The sequence below is a fragment of the Rutilus rutilus genome (genome assembly GCF_951802725.1).
Source record: "Rutilus rutilus genome assembly, chromosome: 9".
NCBI classification, from domain to species: Eukaryota; Metazoa; Chordata; class Actinopteri; order Cypriniformes; family Leuciscidae; genus Rutilus; species Rutilus rutilus.
The window spans coordinates 5,885,400-5,907,726 of NC_140223.1; the positions used below are offsets into that span (position 1 = coordinate 5,885,400).

General features: G+C 40.3%; 2 protein-coding genes across 6 annotated transcripts in view; one reads left to right on the top strand and one right to left on the bottom strand.

Annotated features, from left to right (window-relative positions):
- LOC311296633 (uncharacterized protein) overlaps positions 1-17,362 on the bottom strand; it is an 85,894-nt gene extending 68,532 nt beyond the window's left edge. For 3 of the 5 annotated variants that reach the window (XM_084418496.1, XM_084418494.1, XM_084418492.1), the window contains exon 1: positions 16,957-17,362. The gene's annotated coding sequence lies outside the window, so the exon portion shown is untranslated. Of the gene's footprint in view, positions 1-13,401; positions 13,513-16,956 lie in introns of all 5 variants that reach the window. The other 2 variants (XM_084418495.1, XM_084418493.1) reach the window with 1 other exon arrangement.
- LOC311296649 (uncharacterized protein) overlaps positions 1-22,327 on the top strand; it is a 483,049-nt gene that overhangs the window by 65,022 nt on the left and 395,700 nt on the right. The gene's annotated exons all lie outside the window — the stretch shown is intronic.

The window sequence follows — 22,327 nt, forward strand, 5'->3', positions numbered from 1 at the left end:
CTAAATCAATTGTCGAGAAGTAACACGCCTCCTGCAAAGCATCAAAGCTCTCATCGATTCGAGGTAAGGAAAAGGCGTCTTCTTTTGTTTTCTGATTTAGTTCACGGTAATCTACACATAACCTGATACTGCCGTCTGCTTTACGTACCAGCACGATTGGTGATGCATAGGCACTATTACTATCTTGTATGAATCCTTTCCTTACCAGTCGTGATATGTGATCCTTCACTTCTTTATACTGATTCAGAGGAATTCGACAATAGGGCTGTGTGACGGGTTCATCATCAGTTAAGTGGATTTCATGTTTGATCTTGTCTGTGGAAACTAGGTCTTCATCTTCTAGGGCAAAGATATCAATGTATTTCGTCAACAAAGAACTGAGCTGAGCTTGCTCATTCTCGCTTCCTCCTACATCAGTCTTATCCAAGATAACGTGCACACGGTCTCAGTCTTGCCCATCCCTCATATTTAAAGTCACCTGTTCAAGGTCAGCCGAGATCCGTTGAAATTTTACTTCACACCGCTGCAAGCTGTCCACACACTCCACCTTTGATAGGATACCCAGACGGGTCCTAGGTGACAACCATACGTCCTCCAGAGAAAAATTGAGAATTTTAACAGGTATGCAGGGACAATGCGAGTCAACGAGGGTGGGGATGACTACCAGACCTCCTGGTAACGGAGTACTGAGCGGCTCTAACAACATAGGACTTCCCTGACCAACACGCCTATTGAAGCCCATCGTTGTTATTGTCACCACTGATTCTGCAGGTATGCGCTCAGTCCATTTTCCAGCTACACACACAACGGATTTTCTGTTCACAGAACATGTCTGGACTTTATGGAAAACATGTCTCCAATCAGAATCTAATTGTCCCAGCTAAGGTAGTCTCAAATTCTGCTTGGACCAACTGTTCACATTGGCTGATTATATTCATTCCTATGATACATGGTACTGTTTTTTCCAGAGCTAGAGATGTCTTTGACCACTAGGAAGCCACAATTCGGCATCTTAATTCCCACTGCCTCCACCTCAAGCTCTAAGTAACCCAGGTAGGGTATATCAAGACCATTGGCCGCTGTGAGCTTTAGCCAACCAGCCATGGAGAGAATGTCGTCATCAATACCACACAAATGGTCTCTAAAAAACTGCTCAGTTATTGTGCTAACCTGACTGCCTGTGTCCAATAGGCCTTTAGTGGTGACGCCACAAATTGAAAGGTCAACAAAAGGACATGTACCAACAGCACGTTGCAATAACTGGTCACAGGTTGGAGGTGCATCTCTTGAGTCTGTGTGTCTCCCCCGAATTGCCTGACTCACAACAACCGGGGGTTCTCGTTTCCCTGGGAGTCAGAGGATACAGGCCAAGCTGTTCTAGAGCTCTGCTTCTGAGGGCAATTCTTTGCCAAATGTCCAGCGACTTGACACTTGAAACATATTGATTATCCATCCTCAGTGAATTTTGGTTGTGATTTAGGCATAAATGTTTTTACCCTGGTACTACCACCCCTTACAGTCAGATTTTTGACGGCTTGAGTTAGTTCACTAATGGCTTTGCCTTGTTTGGCTACCACTTTGAGAACATCCTCTAAGGTGACACTTTTTTTCTCTTGCACCCTGAGAATCGAACATGGTGTCATGCTAGTACTACATCGAGACTTAGTAGTTTTTGAACTCCCTGGGGGCTTTTCTACGAACCAAAGCTGTGCTTCATCTCGCACCTCTATCATCGTACACCTAGGGTGGTCTCGCACAAATTTGAGAAGCCCTCTTCGAAGAGATGGATCACGGACTCCAACAAATTGATCTCTCAGTGCCACCCTTTCATTTGCAATAGCATTGAGAGAACATTTCAAAACCAAGCTAAGGGCTTGTGATAGGGCATGAGAAAAGTCTCTTATTAGATTAGATTAGATTAGATTAGATTCAACTTTATTGTCATTACACAAGTACAGGTACAAGGCAACGAAATGCAGTTTAGGTCTAACCAGAAGTGCAATAGCAGCAAGTGCAGGATATACAGTGGTTCATAAGTGCAGAACATGGATATGTACTGAATAAATATAGAGTTGAATACTATTATAAACAAAAATGTACAGATAGATTGTCCTATGAATATAATATACAGATAACTATTACTGTGAACAGAATTTACAGCTAGATATGTACTGAATATAATAATATACAGATGGCTATTACTATAAACAGAATGTTTACAGATAGATATGTACTGAATATAATATACAGATGGCTGTTACTATAAACATAATTTTACAGATAGATATGTACTATGAATATATATACAGATGGCTGTTACTATAAACAGAATGTGAGCATAATATACAGATGGATATTACTATAAACAGAATTTTACAAATAGATATATGTATAAGTTAGGCTAATGAGCAGTATAACAATGGATTTAAAGTAGTGCAAATAAAGTTTGGACAGAAGCTATCCGAGTGAGTGCAGTGGAAAGTAATTGCATATTACAGTTAAGGTACGATATTGCAATGTATATATAACAGTCGGTACTGTAAATAAACAGTCGGCAGTGCAAATGAGCATATTCCAGTCAAGGTAGTAGTGCAAGATGCATATGTAAACAGTTGTTACTGTAATAACAGTCAGCAGTGCAAATGAACATTATAGTATTGCAAATAACAAAATGGAGGCAGGTGTGAGGAGGGAGAGGAGAGTCAATCAGTATATAAGGGGAGTGGGATCAATGAGGGTTAGAGTTTAATAAAGAGACAGCTCTGGGGAAAAAACTGTTCTTTAGTCTGCTGGTCCTGGTCCGGAGGCACCTGAAACGCCTGCCGGAAGGCAGGAGAGAAAACAGTCTGTGGGCTGGGTGAGAGGAGTCCTTAAGGATGCTGCGAGCTCGATGCAGACAGCGTTTCCTCTGGATGTGCTCGATGGCAGGTAGTGGAGTCCCAGTGATGCGCTGGGCGGTTTTCACCACCCGCTGCAGTGCCTTGCGCTCTGCAACAGAACAGCTCCCATACCACACTGTAGCACAGTTGGTCAGGATGCTTTCTATTGCACAGCGATAGAAGTTCACCAGGATAGTGGAGGAAAGCTGATTCTTCCTCAGTGTCCTCAGGAAGAAGAGGCGCTGGTGAGCCTTCTTGACCAGGCTGGAGGTGTTGGTTGTCCAGGTCATGTCCGCCGAGATGTGGGTCCCCAGGAACTTGAAACTGGAGACACGCTCAACAGCCATTCCATTGATGTGGATGGTGTCGTGTGTGCCTCTTGACACTTTCCTGAAGTCCACGATGAGCTCCTTCGTTTTGGTGGTGTTGAGGAGCTGGTTATTTTCGGTGCACCATGTGGCCAGGTGCTTGATCTCCTCCCTATAGGCAGTCTCATCGTTGTTGCTGATGAGACCAATCACCGTAGTGTCGTCCGCAAACTTGACGATGGAATTAGATCCGTACACAGGCTTGCAGTCGGAGGTGAAGAGGGAGTAGAGGAACGGGCTTAGCACACAGCCCTGTGGTACACCAGTGTTGAGTGTGATGGATGTGGAGCAGTTGGAGCCTGATCGAACATTCTGGGGTCTGTTGGTCAAGAAGTCCAAAATCCAGTTGCACATGGAGGTGTTGAAGCCCAGGTCTCCAAGTTTGGCTATTAACTTAGTTGGGATGACAGTGTTGAATGCTGAGCTGAAGTCAACAAACAGCATGCGTGCATAAGTGTTCTTATTGTCCAGATGTGTGAGCACAGAGTGCAGTGCCATGGAGACTGCATCCTCTGTGCTCCTATTGCTACGGTAGGCAAACTGGTGTGAGTCCAATGTGGATGGTAGAGAGTCTTTTAGGTGTGCCAGGACCAGCCGCTCAAAGCACTTCATTACGATGGGTGTGAGTGCTACAGGGCGGTAGTCATTAAGGCACTTCGGGCTGGAGTGTTTTGGCACTGGCACAATGGAAGTGCATTTAAAGCATGTTGGTACAGTTGCTTGGGCAAGAGACAGGTTGAAAATGTCTGTAAAAAACCCAGCGAGCTGCTCCGCACATGCCCTGAGTACGCGTCCAGGGATGTTGTCTGGTCCAGCAGCCTTGTGCGCGCTGATCCTGCTCAGTGCATTGCAGACATCTGTGGAGGAGAGTGTGATCGGTGGGTGGTCAGCTGAGGATTTGAGCTTGGTGGCAGTTTCTCTGTTGTCTCTTTCAAAGCGAGCATAAAAGTCATTTAGCTCGTTCAGGAAGTTGACATCAGTGGCTGCGGGGGTGGAGTGAGAGGGTTTGTAGTCACTGATGGCCTGAATGCCCTGCCACATGCGCCGAGGGTCAGCGTTGGAAAAGTGTCCCTCTATCTTAAGCTTGTAGCAGTGCTTGGCCTCTTTGATGCCCCTTTTCAGATTTGCTCTGGATGTGCTATAGGCTTGTGCATCTCCTGATCTGAAGGCAGTATTGCGTGTCTTCAATAGGAGTCGCACTTCCCTGTTCATCCATGGCTTCTGATTTGGGTATGTGGTGATCTGCTTCTGGGTTGTAACACTGTCAATGGTGGTATTAATATAATCCAGTACAGAGGAGGTGTAGCAGTCAATGTCCGTGTGAGAGCCACTGGTGGCTTGAGAAGCAAACATACTCCAGTCTGTGTGTAGAAACCTTTCCTGGAGTGAGAAATCTGCCCCCGCAGGCCACACCTTGATGGTCTTCACTGATGGCTTCACGCGATTGATCAGAGGTGCATATTTGGGGGTGAGGAACAAAGAAAGGTGATCTGACTGTCCCAAGTGGGGGAGGGGTGTCGCGACGTAAGCTTCAGCCATGTTTGTGTAAACATGGTCTAAGGTTTTGTTTCCTCTGGTGTGACAGGAAACATGCTGGTGAAATTTCGGTAGCACTGACTTTAAGTTTGAATGATTAAAATCACCCGCAACAATAAACGCAGCTTCCGGGTGAACGGTCTGTTGTTTACTGATGGCTGCGTGAAGTTCTTTCATAGCAAACTTGGCATCAGCATCCGGGGGAATATAGGCTGCAGTTATAATAGTGGAAGTGAACTCCCGCGGTAGATAAAACGGTCTACATTTAACCATGAGAAACTCAAGGTTAGCTGAACAATGTCTCCCAACAATAGCAGAGTTTGTGCACCAAGCTTTGTTAATGTAAATGCACAATCCACCACCTCTGGTCTTACCGGAGCCATGTAATGTTCTATCCGCCCGGAATGTATGGCGTCCCGCTAGCTCAATAGCGTTGTCCGGTATTCCGCTGTTTAACCATGTTTCCGTGAAAATTAGAACATTACAGTTCAAAAGTCTCTTGCTGTATGTGATGTTGAGTCGAATCTCCTCCATTTTGTTCAACAGCGACCGTACATTGGCAAGGAAAATGCTGGGTAAAGAGAGCCGGTGTGGTGTTAGCTTTAGCTTAGCTCTTAGTCCTCCGCGCTTCCCCCGCTTTTGTTTACGATCTCGCCGGCGCCTGCGAGCACTTCCGCCCGGCCGGGCAGAGTGCATAGCCTCGGGTGATCTGGCGATCTCAGGAAGGAGTCGAAGGTTGTCCATAAAACTGTCGGAAATTCGCAAACCAATATCCAAAAGCTCACCTTGGGTGTACGATGTTAAGGCACAACTGTTCTGGACGAACAGACCCGAAATGAGCAAGAAAAATACTGCTAAATTACATAATCTGGAGAGACCGCGAGCCTCGCGATGTACTCGCGCCGCCATCTTGGATCAGAACAATACAGAGATTATGATCATGGTGGAGCTAATTTAACAGATCAAATTAGAGCGTTGCAAAGTAAACATGATCAAGCAATGGCTGCGATTTCCTCACTGAATCAGAGGTCTTATGTGTATGTCCTGAGAGAAAGACACATATTACCATATTGTGGTGATATGGAGAAAGATGGCAGGTCAGTCGATGATTTTATAGAGGAAGTCGAGTGGGTGCTGCGTGTTAGGCACTATGTTTTCCCCCTCTAGTTGTCTTCGGCTGTAACAACTGTGCAGGAGCTGAGGTGTGCTGCGTCTATCTCTAAACGCCTCCCTACGGTACCCAAACAAATCGTCAACCCCATCATCAGTAACACTGCGAAGACGTACCTCTTCCAAAGCTGTACCCTTTAACAGAGACATAACAAAATCATACTGATCTTGGTCAGACTGGTGCCTAACACGCAGCACCCACTCGACTTCCTCTATAAAATCATCGACTGACCTGCCATCTTTCTCCATATCACCACAATATGGTAATATGTGTCTTTCTCTCAGGACATACACATAAGACCTCTGATTCAGTGAGGAAATCGCAGCCATTGCTTGATCATGTTTACTTTGCAACGCTCTAATTTGATCTGTTAAATTAGCTCCACCATGATCATAATCTCTGTATTGTTCTGTTAAATTAGCAGTGAGTGAGAGAATCGTGCCAAATCTGGAAGCGCATGTAAAAGAAAGAAGCAACTGTACAAATCGGGTTATTTCGGGAACTTTTTTGCCCCATGCACACAACAAGTCATTTAGACATTTGCAACAGTTTTTTACTTTTTAACAAAGTTTTAATTTTACGCAATTAATCTGTTTTGCAGTTCCAGACATTGTTGCTTTCAGTTGCAAATTGCTGTTCAGGCTTGCGATACTTTTGGCCGTATTTGTGCGCAAAAACCGTACCAAAAGTGTAAGCGTGGAAAAATGGAAGTCAGAGGAATACAGATCCTATTTATTTTGCGTTAGCATGAAGCTGCAGTTTCACAATACATGAATTACACTTACAAATAACAGTAAAATGCTGCAAATATTTTTTCTTACACATGAAAGGCGATTTACACCTTTACAAATCTTCTCTTGCGCATGCAAATTTAATTTAAACTTGCAATCTTATGTACAGTTTCACAAATCTTATCCTGCGCATGCAATTCTTTATGACATCCTTTTACCTTCATATTAAACCATTCAAGCAAAACAAATTGAGCGTGCTGTCTGTGATACACACACACACACACACACACAGTCACGACGCACAGAAAGACGCGCGCCAGAATCGAGTTCTCTTTCTACTTGAAGTTGAACAAACACCAATGACCAAATGTGTCACTAATGTTAGGCTAATCAAACAACAAAAAAAGAAAGAGAAAATGACTTTTGCTGCTTTAAAAAAGATAATTAATTAAATTAATTCTATTTAATTTATACAGTGAAGAATACATAGGCTACAGTGTTATTTGGCCCAATGACGTGACGTGCAATTTTGATGTCCAAACCCCTTTATGAAGTCAAAATAAGGAAATGTTTAATAAAAAGCACATTTATTGAATCTATTGATCTCTGTTTATCAAATGATATGAACATATATTGAGGGCATTACAGAATTATTATACATTATAGTCACATAATGTCATACCGGATAACTGTCCGGACCTTAGAGTGACATACAAAAAAGCCAAACAAACTGTAAAAAAAAAAATATATATATATAATCGAATAAACCCTAACATCTCTGCCACAGGCATTATTGTATGAGTCTTGACAACAATATAATTTAAATATGACAAAGAATATGACATCCAGTTGATTGTTATGCTTTGGAGCATTCTGTCCCAAAACTGGCTGTCAGCCAATGTCATCCGGGATAACAAGCAAACTGGAGCAATTTTATTGTGAATTTTATTTTGACACGATGTGAGACAGCATGTTACACAATCAGGAAGACCTGAAGGACCCCCAAACAATGGTGAAAGGTAAGTATGTCTTTCATAAAATGTGTTTAACTTACCAGTTTTCCTCACTAGCACACTATGTAGTAAAATCCTGTGTCATATGGGATAACGCTAAACTAACATAATGTGGATTTTATGCAAATATGTTTATTTAGCATGAATTTACATATTTAGAAGTTGAAGGTAATCAATGTTCCCTCTAATTTTTTTCAGCACTGAGCAAATTTTTTTTTTTCTGAGCGCACATTTCAGTACTGTGAGCAATTCGCAACCACACGACCTGCCGAAAATGACCACGAGCCTGCGTTAGCCATATGGGATTCAAAGAGATGACAGCAAATGCATCAATATGTCTACAAGGTTGATATTTATTCAATATCCTTTATAATGGTTGGACTTTGGGAACATTTTAAAGATGGTGTTTTACCAGTCAGTTTAAGTCAAGTCAAGTCAAGTCAAATATATTTGTATAGCGCTTTTCACAATACAAATTGTACTAAAGCAGCTTCACAGTATTAAATTAAAATAATACAACAAAGTTTGTTTCTAGTGGAATTTATTGATTGATAAAAATAAATTAATATTCCCAAAATATCCCCAATTTATGGGGATATTTAAGTTTAAGTTCAAGTTACAGTTTTTATTTCACTTTTAGATGCAATACATTTTAATTTAATCATTAAAAAAAGTACCTGTATGTAAGCAGAACAGTGTTGATTTTAAAACTGTGTTGTTACAATGTTTAAAGTGTCTGACAACAATAAATATTCTTATTATAAATAAAACTGCCTAGTTTTTGAGCTGTGCATAACTGTAGCTGAATACTATGCTACTGTATTTTAATATTGGCCATTATGTGAGCTTGGAGAGCCAAATATTTTCTGAGGTGGTAACTTACTTGGTGTAAAAAGTTTGAGAACCACTGGCCTAAAGGATATGTATGCGTACCGTAAAACTTCAAATAATAGCCCGGGCTTTTATTTTCCCCAATCGCCGAACTGCACCGGCTTGTATTTGAGACAGGCGTCTATATGAGACGCCTTTAATTTAATGAAACTTCACCCTGTGCTGCAATATACATTTAGTTTGACATTCATTTACAGAAATCAGCTGGTTGAATGGAAACTGCTGATGTTATCGGATTTTCAGGTGATATTCTCAATTCATTCAGTAAACGGACGCTCTGAGGTAAAGTGAATTCAGACTGCAGACTTAGCAACGATTGTATTTGTACAGTACAATCATATAGCCTAGTACAGACATGATCTTAATTCCACAATGTCCTTAAACATAACTATATTGCTGGCCATAAACTGACAAAGTGCGTCCGGTGCGGTCTGCGATACCTCGAGTTGTCATGGACGCGACGCGGCGCTTCTCGTCCGGTGTGCGATACCTCGAATAGTCATGGACGCGACGCGGCGCTTCTAGTCCGGTGTGTGATACCTCGAGTTGTCATAGACGCGTTGTCTCTGGCTGCCTTGCTTGCGCTTACAGCTCCCGCCCAGATGCGCAGGGCTCTCTTGCGTGCGCAAATCTGCACCATAGAACTGGCTTAAACCGACGATCTGACGGGTTTTAGAAGATTAAATACAACCCGAAACTAAAAAAAACAGACCGGGCCTCTATTAGAGACCGGCCTTTATTTATCCAAACCTGTATCCACACCAGGCGTGTAAAATAGACGTCTATTTGGGACTCGGCTATTATTTGAAGTTTTACGGTATGTAAACATTCTAACGTACATCCAGCTTGGTTGTCACATGTCAGTATTTTAAATGTTTATTACCATCGCCTTTGATGCTCAGATGTTTAACCCCTGAAAAAAAAAAAATCGTTTGCGCGGTCTGAAAAATCTATTGCGCGCGCGGCCGCACGCGCGCAGCTTAGAGGGAACATTGAAGGTAATGGTTGCAGATTTCTATAGGTAGCCAAAAATACTGCCTGATTAAGATTTTAAAAGTTTTGTCATACCGGATAACAATTGTGTCATATACTGTAGGATTACAGTTATTTTCTGTTAGCCCATAATGTCATCCGTTATCTTGGATGACGTGTTTGACAATATATTCATATATAGTTTTCAGCTTCACTTTGTATAATTTCCATTCAAATTGTTATATTAACATATCATTAACATTGTTTAGTTGAATATTAGCAAATTATATAATTCATAATAATATTCAATTACAATTACATTTAGTTATTGTCCAACCTGTCATATTGGGGAATCCGCCCCTTTAAGAACAGGCCATGGCCATACTCTAATCGCAGTGCTCAACTGTGCAACCAAGATTGGAGAAGGTTTAATGAGATGAGGTAATAACCTGCAACTGCATGCAAAATTCCATTGGTTGTCGTTTTATTCTAAATGCTTCTGTTATTTTATTTTATTTATTTGTTTATAAAAAAAAAATGTGTTCATTTAATGAAATTTAGTGATTCAAGGTACTTGAATAAGATTTTTCTTTATAAATGAGTTGTTCAATTTGCTTTTGTAAATTTGTTGTTCAAATAAATGATGTTCAGTGAAATGAGTGAAGGTCGCCTACTTTAACCCTTTACATTATTTATGAATATTGATGTAGAGTGACTATGATCATCAATAAAATGGTTCAAGGTACTTTTCAGTAATAAATTAAACCTAATGTTGAAAAGTTGTGCTGTTTTGATATTCATAAACATGAAAAAATTGTTTAAAAGTATTTGTATACTTGCCAAATCGGGGAAGAAACCACACTGAGTTTGTGTGTAACAGTTTACACACTGAAAACCACATCTGTATTTCTTTACAGTGGAGCCTAATTAATTTCCTTGGAAAAACATTGTATAACCTAAACATTCATTATTTATGAACATTATTATGTGTAAGTGTTGTAAAAATGACAATTCATGTGTTAACTCATATGGTGTCATACCGAGTAACAATTTAAGTCAGGCGGGATAATGCTGTTTTTTTCCATTGAAATGCATAATTTCACTTCATGGAGTTGAGGAAACAATAATAACATGATACCAAGTCCTGTAAAACATTTTCAGACATTTTGCATTTTAAATCACATTGCAGTGTTAAAATGTGGGTAAAGAACTTGAACAAGTAGGGTCACGGTTAAAGAAATCACAATATAATGAGAAAAAATAGTTGTGCAATTTTTTATTTATTTTTTCTGAGCTCTAAATATTGTTTACTGCATCACTTTATATATTCATTAAGTAGGCTATTATTGATTTGAACCGCCTACTTCCGAGATTTGAAGATCGGATTAGTTCCAAACACTGTCATTTGGACACCATTAACTTACATTGCTGCGCGTCGAGTTGTTCCAGAGGTAAATTGCTGAAATATCGACCTCTTTTGAATTGTCAACTGTCTATATTGTATCAGAGGCCCTTTGCGATGCTTATACTGGTCTTCATTTGTATATGCACGGCGTAATTATTTATATTTTATGTTGGTTGTTTCAACCAATTTTCAAGCACTGCCTGCTAGCTAGCTAGCGTGACTTCGTCAGCTGTGACAGTAAGAGCTCGGTAATGAATCGCTGCCACCTTTATAGCGACTTAATTTTAATCTTAATTTAATTTTTTGGGATATACTAACTTTTCATTATGTTTTGTTGTCTTGAGTGAAGCAGCTTGTGTGAACAATGCTGGACCTCTAGGATTGTTATGTTTCTCCTGTCTGTTTCATGGATCACCTGCCCCTGGTTTTTGTTTTTCTTGTTCACACACACTCACACAAGCACACATTTTTTGTTGTCTGTCATTGTTTAATAAAACATATTTTATTTGAAAACCTTCATTTGTATCAGCCATGCTTAATTGATGTCTCAATAGCTGTAACAGAAGTTACAAGTGTTTTGTTAGTGAATTGCTTAAGTTACTTGGATTGAGTTACAGCTACCCTTACTCTTAGCCTACTCTGTACACTAACCCAGAGCCATAGAGGAAAATCTTCACTCTGCACTTACCTATAGACCCAAACATAAAAGCGTAAATTCATTTTTAATCTGTTATAGTTTTGATAATATGTGTATGGCTTAATCTTAAAATTATATTCTTAGTCTTAACATGATCATGTTTCACGTTGTGGTCCTGGGGGTGGCCACTTTCATCAGAAGAAGTGAGCTATAGCTTCTAAGCGAATTCTGAACGGACCGCCACCGCAGACCTCTTTGCGTGATCAAAGGTAGGCTAATGGCTGAATCGGAATTTATAAGCAAAATCACGGGAATCAAGCCTAATACAGCCCAGTTGTGCTAAAATAAATATCATGAGACGTCCATCATCAGATGAATGATATGGAAAAGTTAAGTTAGAGCCGCTAAAGCCAGTGCTACTACCCATGCGAACATGAACACTAAGCTTTTCCCTCCAAAAATATAGCCTAAAACTTATCTCCAAATGCAAAACTGACATTAACAAAATGCAATAATGCAATAACAGCTGAAAAAGTACTTGGGTGTGTGTTTTATTTTATATTTAGGCCTTCCGTTCAATAATACAATCGCTGCTGTCTGTCCCATAGAAGAACATGACAGCCAGCTTATGTTTTGGAACTATTGGGGCTTACATGCAGAGATGGGCATAAATACATGGAAATGTATTTAAAATACAAATACAAAATACTGCGTGGAAAATTGTATTTAAATACAAATACAAAATACTGTGTGAAAAAAAATTATTTAAATACAAACTTACAGTATTTTGTATTTTGAAAATACACAAAATACATGTGGAATTGGCCATCCAGTGCAGGTCACAGTGAATGAAGAAACTACATAGGCCTACTGACTTTTCATTCCTAACCTCATCTCTTTCTTTCTTTCTTTCTTTCTTTCTTTCTTTCTTTCTTTCTTTCTTTCTTTCTTTCTTTCTGGCAATTACAAATAAACTTATGGAAAATAGCAGCCATTTATATACTTATTTCTGGTTACAATGTTGTCTATTACTTGTGGAACACTATTAAAATATTCATACTGTATGTAAAACTGTGGGAACATTTTCTAATATCTAGCAAAGAATTTGGATGGGCGATATGACCTCAATTTTACTTCACAGTAACAATATCATGTTTTCACAATTCTCAATATCAGTTTTGATTCCACAGCATAAACTGAATTTCAAACTCTTTCTTTTTTTTTTTTTGCAGGTAGTCCAATGCTTTTTAAGTAATTTTATGTTTATTTTATGTGGAGTTTATTTGTTTCTATAGGTTTATTCAAATTAGAAAGTGTATCTAAATAGAGATTTAATTTAGATTCATTTGACACTATTTCCCCCTTTTTTATTATTATTTTTTATGTACAATAAAACTAAAAGCTGAAGATTTTTGTGGAGTATCATTCATCAGTGTTTGTTTTTCCACTCCAACGTTCCAATAATTCCTGCCCACTAAAAGCTGCACGGATAAATTTGCTTACCCCACAATTAGGCCCATCTATGTAAACGATTTAGAAAAAGTTCCATCAATTCACACTTTCTATCATCACTATGATAGTGTCATATCACCCAGCCCTAACATGCAGTAATGCTTTAAACACATTTGACAAGCTAGTTGATAAAAATCAACAACTGGTCAAGACTGATTGGCTAACGCTATTTTCCTAGCCTGGTTAAAACCAGACCATTCTCAGTAGTAACTGAGTTATGGTCTGGCAAAGCTTCATTAAAGGGATAGTTCACTTTGAAATTAATTTTTGATATGTTTTAGCTTACCTCAAGGGCATCCAAGATGTAGGTGTCTTTGTTTCCGCAGTAGTTTCAATTTTGATATTTTTTGGTCAAACCGTTCTTGTCTGTCAGTCATATAATGCAGGTCGATGGTCACTGTCTCAAACACAAGCACAGAGTCCAAATTAAAACAATAGGCTCTATGCACGATCGCTTCCGCGTTTTGTCTCAGCCCGCCCAGTTACATCCGGTGCTGCGTCAGAAGCCGTTTTTGCATTAGGTGGAGATAATGGCAAATTACACTCGCTGTTTACAAGAACTTCCAGCGGTTAACGAGAATGATGTTAACAATATTGTGAGGCAGTTAACTGTCACAGATAAGAGTAAGAAAGAGAAGTTCTTTAAATTATAAATTTCGAGCTACATCGACAACTTTGAGGGTGAGTATTCTCTCATATCGCTCGAAATCCGACTTGCGAATCAGTTTCTAAAATCGTTGTCTCCGTTTCTGAGAAAATGAATTTTATTGAAGTGAATTGTCCTATAGGGATCTTCGCCGTGACGTCACGACGCGCTCTGGTTGGCAGAAGAAAAGTAATGGCCGCTTGCTTCGCAGCGCAAACACAGAAGAAAAATGGTTGTGTCGTGCTGTGTGATCGGCAAGATTGGATACTGTACTGTGTGTGTATAATCTGTGTACATACCCTTATATATTAAGGGCAAATTATTGTATTTTAATACATTTTTACGTGTCAACCAATGTTATATACAGGGCCTAAAGTTAACTTTTTTGACCACCAGCCACTGTGACTTTTTACCAGACAGGTTTTTTTTGGCCTCATAAAAGGTGAAAAAAGGAATTGCACAAACATTTCTTCTTTAACTTGTAAGAATACACATTTAAATTCTGTCAATTTATTAACGAGATCCATACAAGTAATAACTCTTAGAATACAGATATAGACCTAGTGCAGCTCGTATGTAAACAAATCACACGCGGCTGTGTTCATGGCTGGGCAGCTGTTAGTTACAGCGTTCAGGAACCGTTAAGCAGAACTAAATTAATATTACTGGTAAAGTTACCGGGTAGGCTACCGGACATTTTCTCACCGGTTCCCAACTCCCAACATCTGTGCAACTGTCATTGTACTGTAGCCTATGTCAGCGTTGCATTATCTCATCTCATCTCACCAACAGTTTAATACTTAACTCACACATTCAAACGCAGTCAGAGAAGGGCCTCATCTTTCTCTCCGATCACATACGTTCCGAAACACTCAAACTGCGCTGCTTTCACAGATGCTTTCTTTACTAATGTGCCACCACATTTTTTAGCTGTAAATCCAACGAATTTGCTGACTTCGTTAGTCAAAGAACAACAAAAAATTCTCACTCAGGTGATATGGATCAGGCAGAGAACATGAACCCTGGTGGTTATAAAAGCTTAATTACATCTCTTTTTAGCTTCTTCGGACAAAGAATTAACATTATGCTGACAAAACACAGGTAGACTGCTGCGACTTGTTGGTTCTTTCTGCCAACCAGTTCGCGGCCACGCCCATATCGTGACGTCACATTTGACTCCGGCGAACATCCAGGAAGTAAAGACGCTGGCTGAGATCCTACCGGAAATACGTCAGCAGCGTTCGTGCATAGAGCCTATTCCCCATGTCCAAATGAAACAATTCCCCATCATAAGTACACATTGATGGCCTAAGACACGAAACGAGCGGTTTGTGTGAGAAAACGAACAGTATTTATATCGTTGTTATCTCTTGAAAACAGCACAAGTCCAAATGATCTGACGGCGCGGGCGGGTATAGATATATACATAGATGTCGCCTTGGCTACGGTTTCGTTCCAATGAACTGCAGTAGCGAAGGCGACATCTAGTGTATACATCTATACCCGCCAGCGGGCGGGTATAGATATATACACTAGATGTCGCTTGGCTACGGTTTCGTTCCAATGAACTGCAGTAGCCAAGGCGACATCTATGTATATATCTATACCCGCCCGCGCCGTCAGATCATTTGGACGTGTGCTGTTTTCAAGAGATAACAACGATATAAATACTGTTCGTTTTCTCACATTTGGACGGATTAGAAATCGGCTTGAATGAGCTCTTTGCCAGACTACTTGCAGAGCAAATCTAAATTTGCCGGAAGTTTGTCTGGGTTTTCCCAGGCTACTATTTTCCCACTTGTCTGTGCACTTTTATTCTTTCATGTTAACTGAAGTGAATAATGCACTATTTTAACTTTAATCAACAAGTAGAATAGATCATGACATTCTCACCTTATTCCAAAAAAAAAAAAAAAAGAATCGCTGATCCAATGCTGAGCTAGTGAATGTCTGAACTAGTTGATGCACAAAATCAATACCCTGATAAAGAGGTTGACTGGCAAAAAGTATTTTATGTATTTTGAAAATACAAAAATACTCACCTTAAATGTATTTAAATACAAATTACATTTGAATTTTTCCAAAGGCTTTAAAATACAAAATAGTATTTTGTATTTCAAATACGTATTTTAAATACATGTATCTGAAATACTGCCCATCCCTGCTTACATGAACCACGTGACAGCCATAGCGGCGACATCAAATAGTGTCGCAACTCTTTAGGCTTGTTCGACTTGAACCGGCGCTGCACAGACCGATCGGTGAATGACATCAAAGTACCGCGAGAGCGAATAGAAAGTAGACGGCACCTATATGCTTTTGAATTGCTCTCGCGGTACTTTGATGTCATAAACCGATCGGTCTGTGCAGCGCCGGTTCAAGTCGAACAAGCCTTTTCTCTCTATGGCTCTGACGTTATCCTGGTGTCGTCACATGATACTCAGTTAAACCGCTTAAAATACATTGTTTAAAATTGAGAGTAAAACCGTAAGTAAAAACCATCCCCATAAAGATAATAACTACTTTGATGTGCAGTTCTAACCTATTTGATTTTTTTTTTTTATCAGTTGAAAACCTTATTTGTCACTGGCCCATTTACATTTGATTATTCAATGTCTGACTCTGTACCCGAATACAGTTAGATTTACCTGAAAATTGTTTTCATCTATATCTTTGTTCTATTGTATGTATATGCTTGTAATTTGTTTATTACTTTCTAGATGCAGATTTACTTAATTAAAAAAAATCAGCCAAGTCATTCTAGAATGATTCATTCTTTCCAAATAGACCTATTCAAGTCATCTGGCTATTGCAGAAAGATAAAATATTGCAATGTAATTTTTTCCCAATATCTTGCAGCCCTAGAGACAATAAACATGTTCAGATTCACTGTCTTTCAGCTGAAGGACGCATGAGAAAAGACATAATTACCGTCCTCCCTAACAGTAACTGCAATTCATATAATACACAGGAAACAGATATTGCTATAAAAACATATTAACATAAAAATGAAAGCTAAACCCATTTAAACGAAATTTCCACAGACGATATCCACCAAAATGATATGTGGAGTTTTCTTCTTTCTTTTTTTTTTTTTTACTTTTTTTTTTTACTCAAACCCACAAACACAACAGTAGCCTATGATAAAGCAACTCGTAATCCGAAAACAGGCATAAGGTCAGGCAGCAAACTTACATAAATCAGTCCACAATAGAAAACAGTCCAGGGCAGGCAGCAAAGAATCACGAAGAGAATAAACAGTCCAAGAGTAATCCACGGGAAGACAAAAACACAGGCAGAAACGCTCAGAGATGTTCACCAGGGCAAAACAAAACCTCTCATGAGGAACTTCTTCTTCATCTGTGTTTTTTATTGGCAGTTTGCAAACAAAGTGCATTACCGCCACCTTCTGGATTGAGGTGTGAACTCATTGGAATGTCATTTTATATATGTTACTCCACTAAAAATAAACATAAAATAATTTAAAAATAAAAATAAGATAATAAAACCTAAATCCTGAGTTTCTTTCATAAAGATCAAAACATCCTGAATTATAGAGTGTGTGCCAGGCAAACTCAATAGGTTTTTTAAACTCACTCCATTTTCCGTTTCCCTCACTAGAACTTTCCTTTTTTCAGAGTACTTTCTACACATCAAGAGTATATGTTTTACATTTCCCACTTCTCATGGGCGTCAGTTTGGTTTGAAATGTGCTGGGGACAGAGACGCATTCGGAAGTGCATTTTCAGAAGTGCTGGGTACAATGACGCATTCATTTTTTTCTCTCTTTCGCGCAGGTTATGTTTTGAAAGACGATGTCCTGTAGCTCAGGCACGGCCCCACTTTTCAACAGGCCCACCCAAAAAAAAAAAAAACTTTTACTATATTCTAATTTTGTCAATAATTATAAAAAAAGTGGCACTTCTCCACAATGATAAGATATCATGTGTATCTTAAGGTCTCCTTTCTGTGTGAAACTCTTTCCACACTGAGTGCAGGTGTGCGTCTTTTTGGCTTGGGAATTTTAAAGTTACGATGTTCCTCCCCCACTTCATTCAGTTCTTGTCTTTGCTCTTTCACTCTCACCTGGTCTAAAATACACAGAAATACAGTTTGAATCAGTTCAAGTGCATTTGTATTTCTCTATCATTTATCATCCATATACTGCTTATTAATTCACATCTACCAAAGCAGTCAACAATGAAGAATCAAGAATGGACACCAACCTATTTGTTCCTCAGTATCTTCATGTTTTATTCTGGATGGTTCTGGATCACTCATGTCTTCAATCTCCTCTTTAATAAACTCCATCTTTAACAGTCACACAGATTTCAGCTGCTACTCCTGGAGTTTGTCCTTCTCTTGTAGGATGATGGGAATATTCCCAGTATTTATTGGTGAATTGTTGTGGGAGGGGCTTCACTGCAGGTGTGAACTGTGATCACTGTGTTTTTATCCAATCTGCATTTAAAAAGTACAGGGCCATCATGTTAAACTGCTGCTGAAAAACCTCTTTGTCTCCAAAAGTTCCCTGTTTTCAGCTCATTCATTATGGTGATGTCTGAGATCTTCTGTAAATTGGCACATTAAATCCTTTTATTTGGCTAGGTTGACACAAATGCTAGGCTAGGTTGTATCAACAATGCTAGGTTGTTTCTGTAAACAAATTGTTTGGTTGATTGTGCTGGGTCAAAATGCTGGGTTGTTTGGGGTACTGTAAACACATCCTTGGGCTGGTCATGCTGGGTCAAATGAGTTGTAAGGGGGCCATTCACAAATAAACAGCTGGTTGGGTTATTTTGACCCAGCAATTGGTTTATTACCTTTTCATTCTTTGCGGAACTTTCCGGATTCTTCACTTCTGACTCGAGGAGCACGCCACTCGGAGCGGGCAGTTAATATGAATGTTTACCTATATTTTTAACAAGTTGTGGTAAAAGCAAGCTAATTTCACTGTTCAGCATACAGTCTTTGATATGGAAGTTTGTGAGGGGTATAATGTATTTATTCTGTGAAACATTAAATAGCCACAGCTAGCCAGTTCGTTTTTTTGACAAAATACAGCTTCGTTAAATCCTTAGCTGTAAACCAGCTATATCAGCAGCCTTTTTGAAATATGCAGTTTAAATTGTAAATTCATCACATAATTATCGTATTCATTGTGGACGTTTCGTATTTAAAAGTGTGGAAAGCGTTTTGAATGAAATCCATACAAGCACAGTATTTTTTAGTCCCTCACAGGGCTTGCACGTAAAATCTGCGCGAAATTAGTCTAGGCTGTAGCTATTGAGTTGTGTGTGGAAAGTCTGCTGGCATATTTTACAAGTACTTCAGAAGAAGCTAAGTTCCAGCACAGTCTGCGTGTGTCTTCTGTAATTTCTCTGTCAGAACCAGGATAGTTTTTAACAGATGACACAGATTATAAAAATGGATATGACCGGGGAGGCGCAAGAGAGCCAATGAACACCAGGGCAGAAAAGTCAGAAATGCTACTTTAGAAATATGAATTGTTACATACAGCATACTATTTAAATGTTAATGCAACTTTATGTATTATGGTAAAATTGTTTAGCTGCTAAAGGGGAGACATCTTTGAAGGTCCTACAAACTCTGCTTCCCCCATCCATCTACAGGAGAGGAGGAAAGGCCCAGACCCACCACAGAGGAGGCCCAGGGGTCATTTACTGACATGCAACCTGTAGGTTTTGCTTTAGTGTTTCTATTTTAACAAAGGTTTGATATACTTTATTTGATTTTGAGGGTTTGATTTATTCCTAGTTCTCTTACGAGAGGTCTCTCGTACTGCGTAATATCTTACGCTTGGGGAAAACCTCTTTTCCGCGAGATATTGAAGCCAAAAATTATCCTTAATTTTGTAATTATGTAAAACGCGTTGCGGCAGCATGCAGACATCAGGCGAGACGGCTCGGGCGCCCATTGGCTGCCCTGCGGCAACTGCAGCAGCCTATCGAAAGAGGCCCCTCGTGACGTCAGATCCAATGAGGGCGCTTCGCGTTAAAGACACTATCAACATTACAGTAATATTTTGACTTTTAATGCCTAAATGTTGATAATATTAGACCAAATTAATCTTTCATTACTATTACTATAAATATGTAAATACACATTTTGGTTGTTTTTTACATTTGGTCATATTTGGTAATGTTTGCAATACAATTTTTTTTTTTATAATTCCACCAAAAAAGAAAAGCTTAACTAGAATGTCAGTTATATTGCAACACTCTAAGTGATTGTGTGTAATCAACAGATGGGGACCAACATGGTTGGATATTTACAAAATGAGATGATTGGAGCATTGCTGCACATTCTGTGCCTCAGTGATGAAACGAGGGGGACATGTCAGACCTTTGCCATTGTTCCAGGTCACACCCTCGAGACCGAGTCTTTGTTGGAAGCGGTTGATCTTTGTTTCAAAGCTTTTTTTGTTTTAGATGTTCAATACACAAACAGTGTATTCAGGAGTTCGGCTGAATGGATTCGAAAATGGTAAAACTCAACTGTTTAACTCTGGGGGAGTTGTAAAATGAGCCTATATTTCCAAAAAAAGTGGAGTATCCCTTTAACAGCTCAGTAAGCAAATATTATGATATAAAGTTCTTTGGCGTAGGCTCCATCCGTAGCTCGTAATTTGAGGGTACGGAATCTACATTTCCTGCCTGAAGATGAAGGCAAGGTGCAGCCAACCCCCTGGTAGGTATGTGGTGGGGTTGATGGAGGTGAATGAAAGCGTCAGCATCTGAGAACTCAGACATGTGTAAGTACTGATCTTTTATACTACAAGTATTAGAACACGGATATATGGATATATGAAAAGGTAATAAGTGACGTAACAATTGAGTCTTCCCGGCAGAACTTGCGCTAAAGCTTCCATTTTCAGAAAGTTTTGGAATATTTACCCTCTCCCCAAATTTGTCCCTAATAAAACACACTAATAAATAATTTAATGAGAAGGCTCATATTGACCTATTAAGATTTTGTTTGTGTACCTTGTAAATGTTTTTTTTTTTTTTTTTTTTTTTTTTGTGCTATTTTATTAAATAGTTTTCACATGTAAATCAACAACAATTTTACAAAAATCTTTCAGGAGGAACTCAGGGCTTCTCAGGGAGGCTCACCTGAGGTGAATATTGCATGTATTCAGTCCACAGAGTGGAATGGCGAGTAAGCGAAGACACCTGAGCAGATCCTAGTACCGGCTAGGTAAAGCGAGTTTATGAGAGGACACTGGCTCCATATGGAGATTGTAGAATCTCGCGAATGTGTTGCCCAGCCTGCAGCTCTGCAGATGTCTGTTAGCGAGGCGCCATGCGCTAGAGCCCAAGAGGAAGCAACACTCCGGGTGGAGTGGGCCTTCACACCAAGGGGGCATGATCAACCTTGCTGCTGGTATGCCAAAGCAATGGTGCCCACTATCCAGTGAGACAGCCTTTGCTTGGAGAGAGCCTTTCCCTTCAGCTTCCCACCATAACAGACAAAGAGCTGGTCTAAGGTCCTGAACACTGTGTTCTGTCTATGTAAGTATGGAGGGCGCATACTGGACAGAGCAGTGCCAAGGCTGGGTCTGCCTTCTCCAAGGGCAGCGCTTGCAGGTTCACTACCTGGCCTCGAAAGGGAGTGGTGGGAACCTTGGGCACATATCCAGGCAGCGGTCTCAGGATCACGTGAGAACAGGCCGGCCCGAATTCCAGGCATGCTTCGTCAATAGAAAATGCCTACAGGTCTCCTACCCTCTTGATGGAGGCCAATGCAACCAGGAGCGCTGTCTTAATTGACAGGAACTTAAGCTCCACTGATTGCAGAGGCTCAAAGGGAGCACTCTGCAGGGCAGTTAGAACCACTGAGAGGTCACAAGAGGGAACGAGAGGAGGGCGAGGATGATTCAGTCTCCTTGCTACTCTCAGGAACCTGATGACCAGATCGTGCTTTCCCACAGACTTACCTTCGACTGCGTTGTGATGTGCGGCGATAGCGGCAACATAAACTTTTAGGTTGGAGGGAGACAGCCTTTGCTCCAACCCTTGCTGCAGGAAGGAAAGCACGTCAAGTTTCTGGGGTCTTCTCGGCGAGAGGAGCACCAGGTGACGAAGAGGTTCCACTTCAACCCATAAGCATTTCTCGTGGACGATGCTCTAGCGGAAGTGATGGTAGCCACCACTGCTGGTGGTAGGGTACTCAAACCTGCCTCCAAACCTGACTCAAGCGAGGCACCCTATGGCACCCTCATCCCGATCTTTGGAACCCCCACGTGTGGCTCCTGGACGGGACAAGGGTGCCATAGGGTGCCCCGTCTCTGAGAAAGGAGGTCCTTCATCAGAGGAATTGGCCAGGGAGATGCTGTCACAAGGAGTACAAGCTCGGAGAACCAGGTCCGGGTGGGCCAATGAGGCGCAACCAAAATTACCTGCTCCTCGTCCTCCCTGATCTTGCACAGGGTCTGTGCAAGAAGGCTCACTGGGGGAAACGCATACTTGCAGAAGCCCCGCGGCCAGCTGTGCACCAGAGCGTCCAATGAATGATCAATGAATCACCGCGTCCACTATAGACA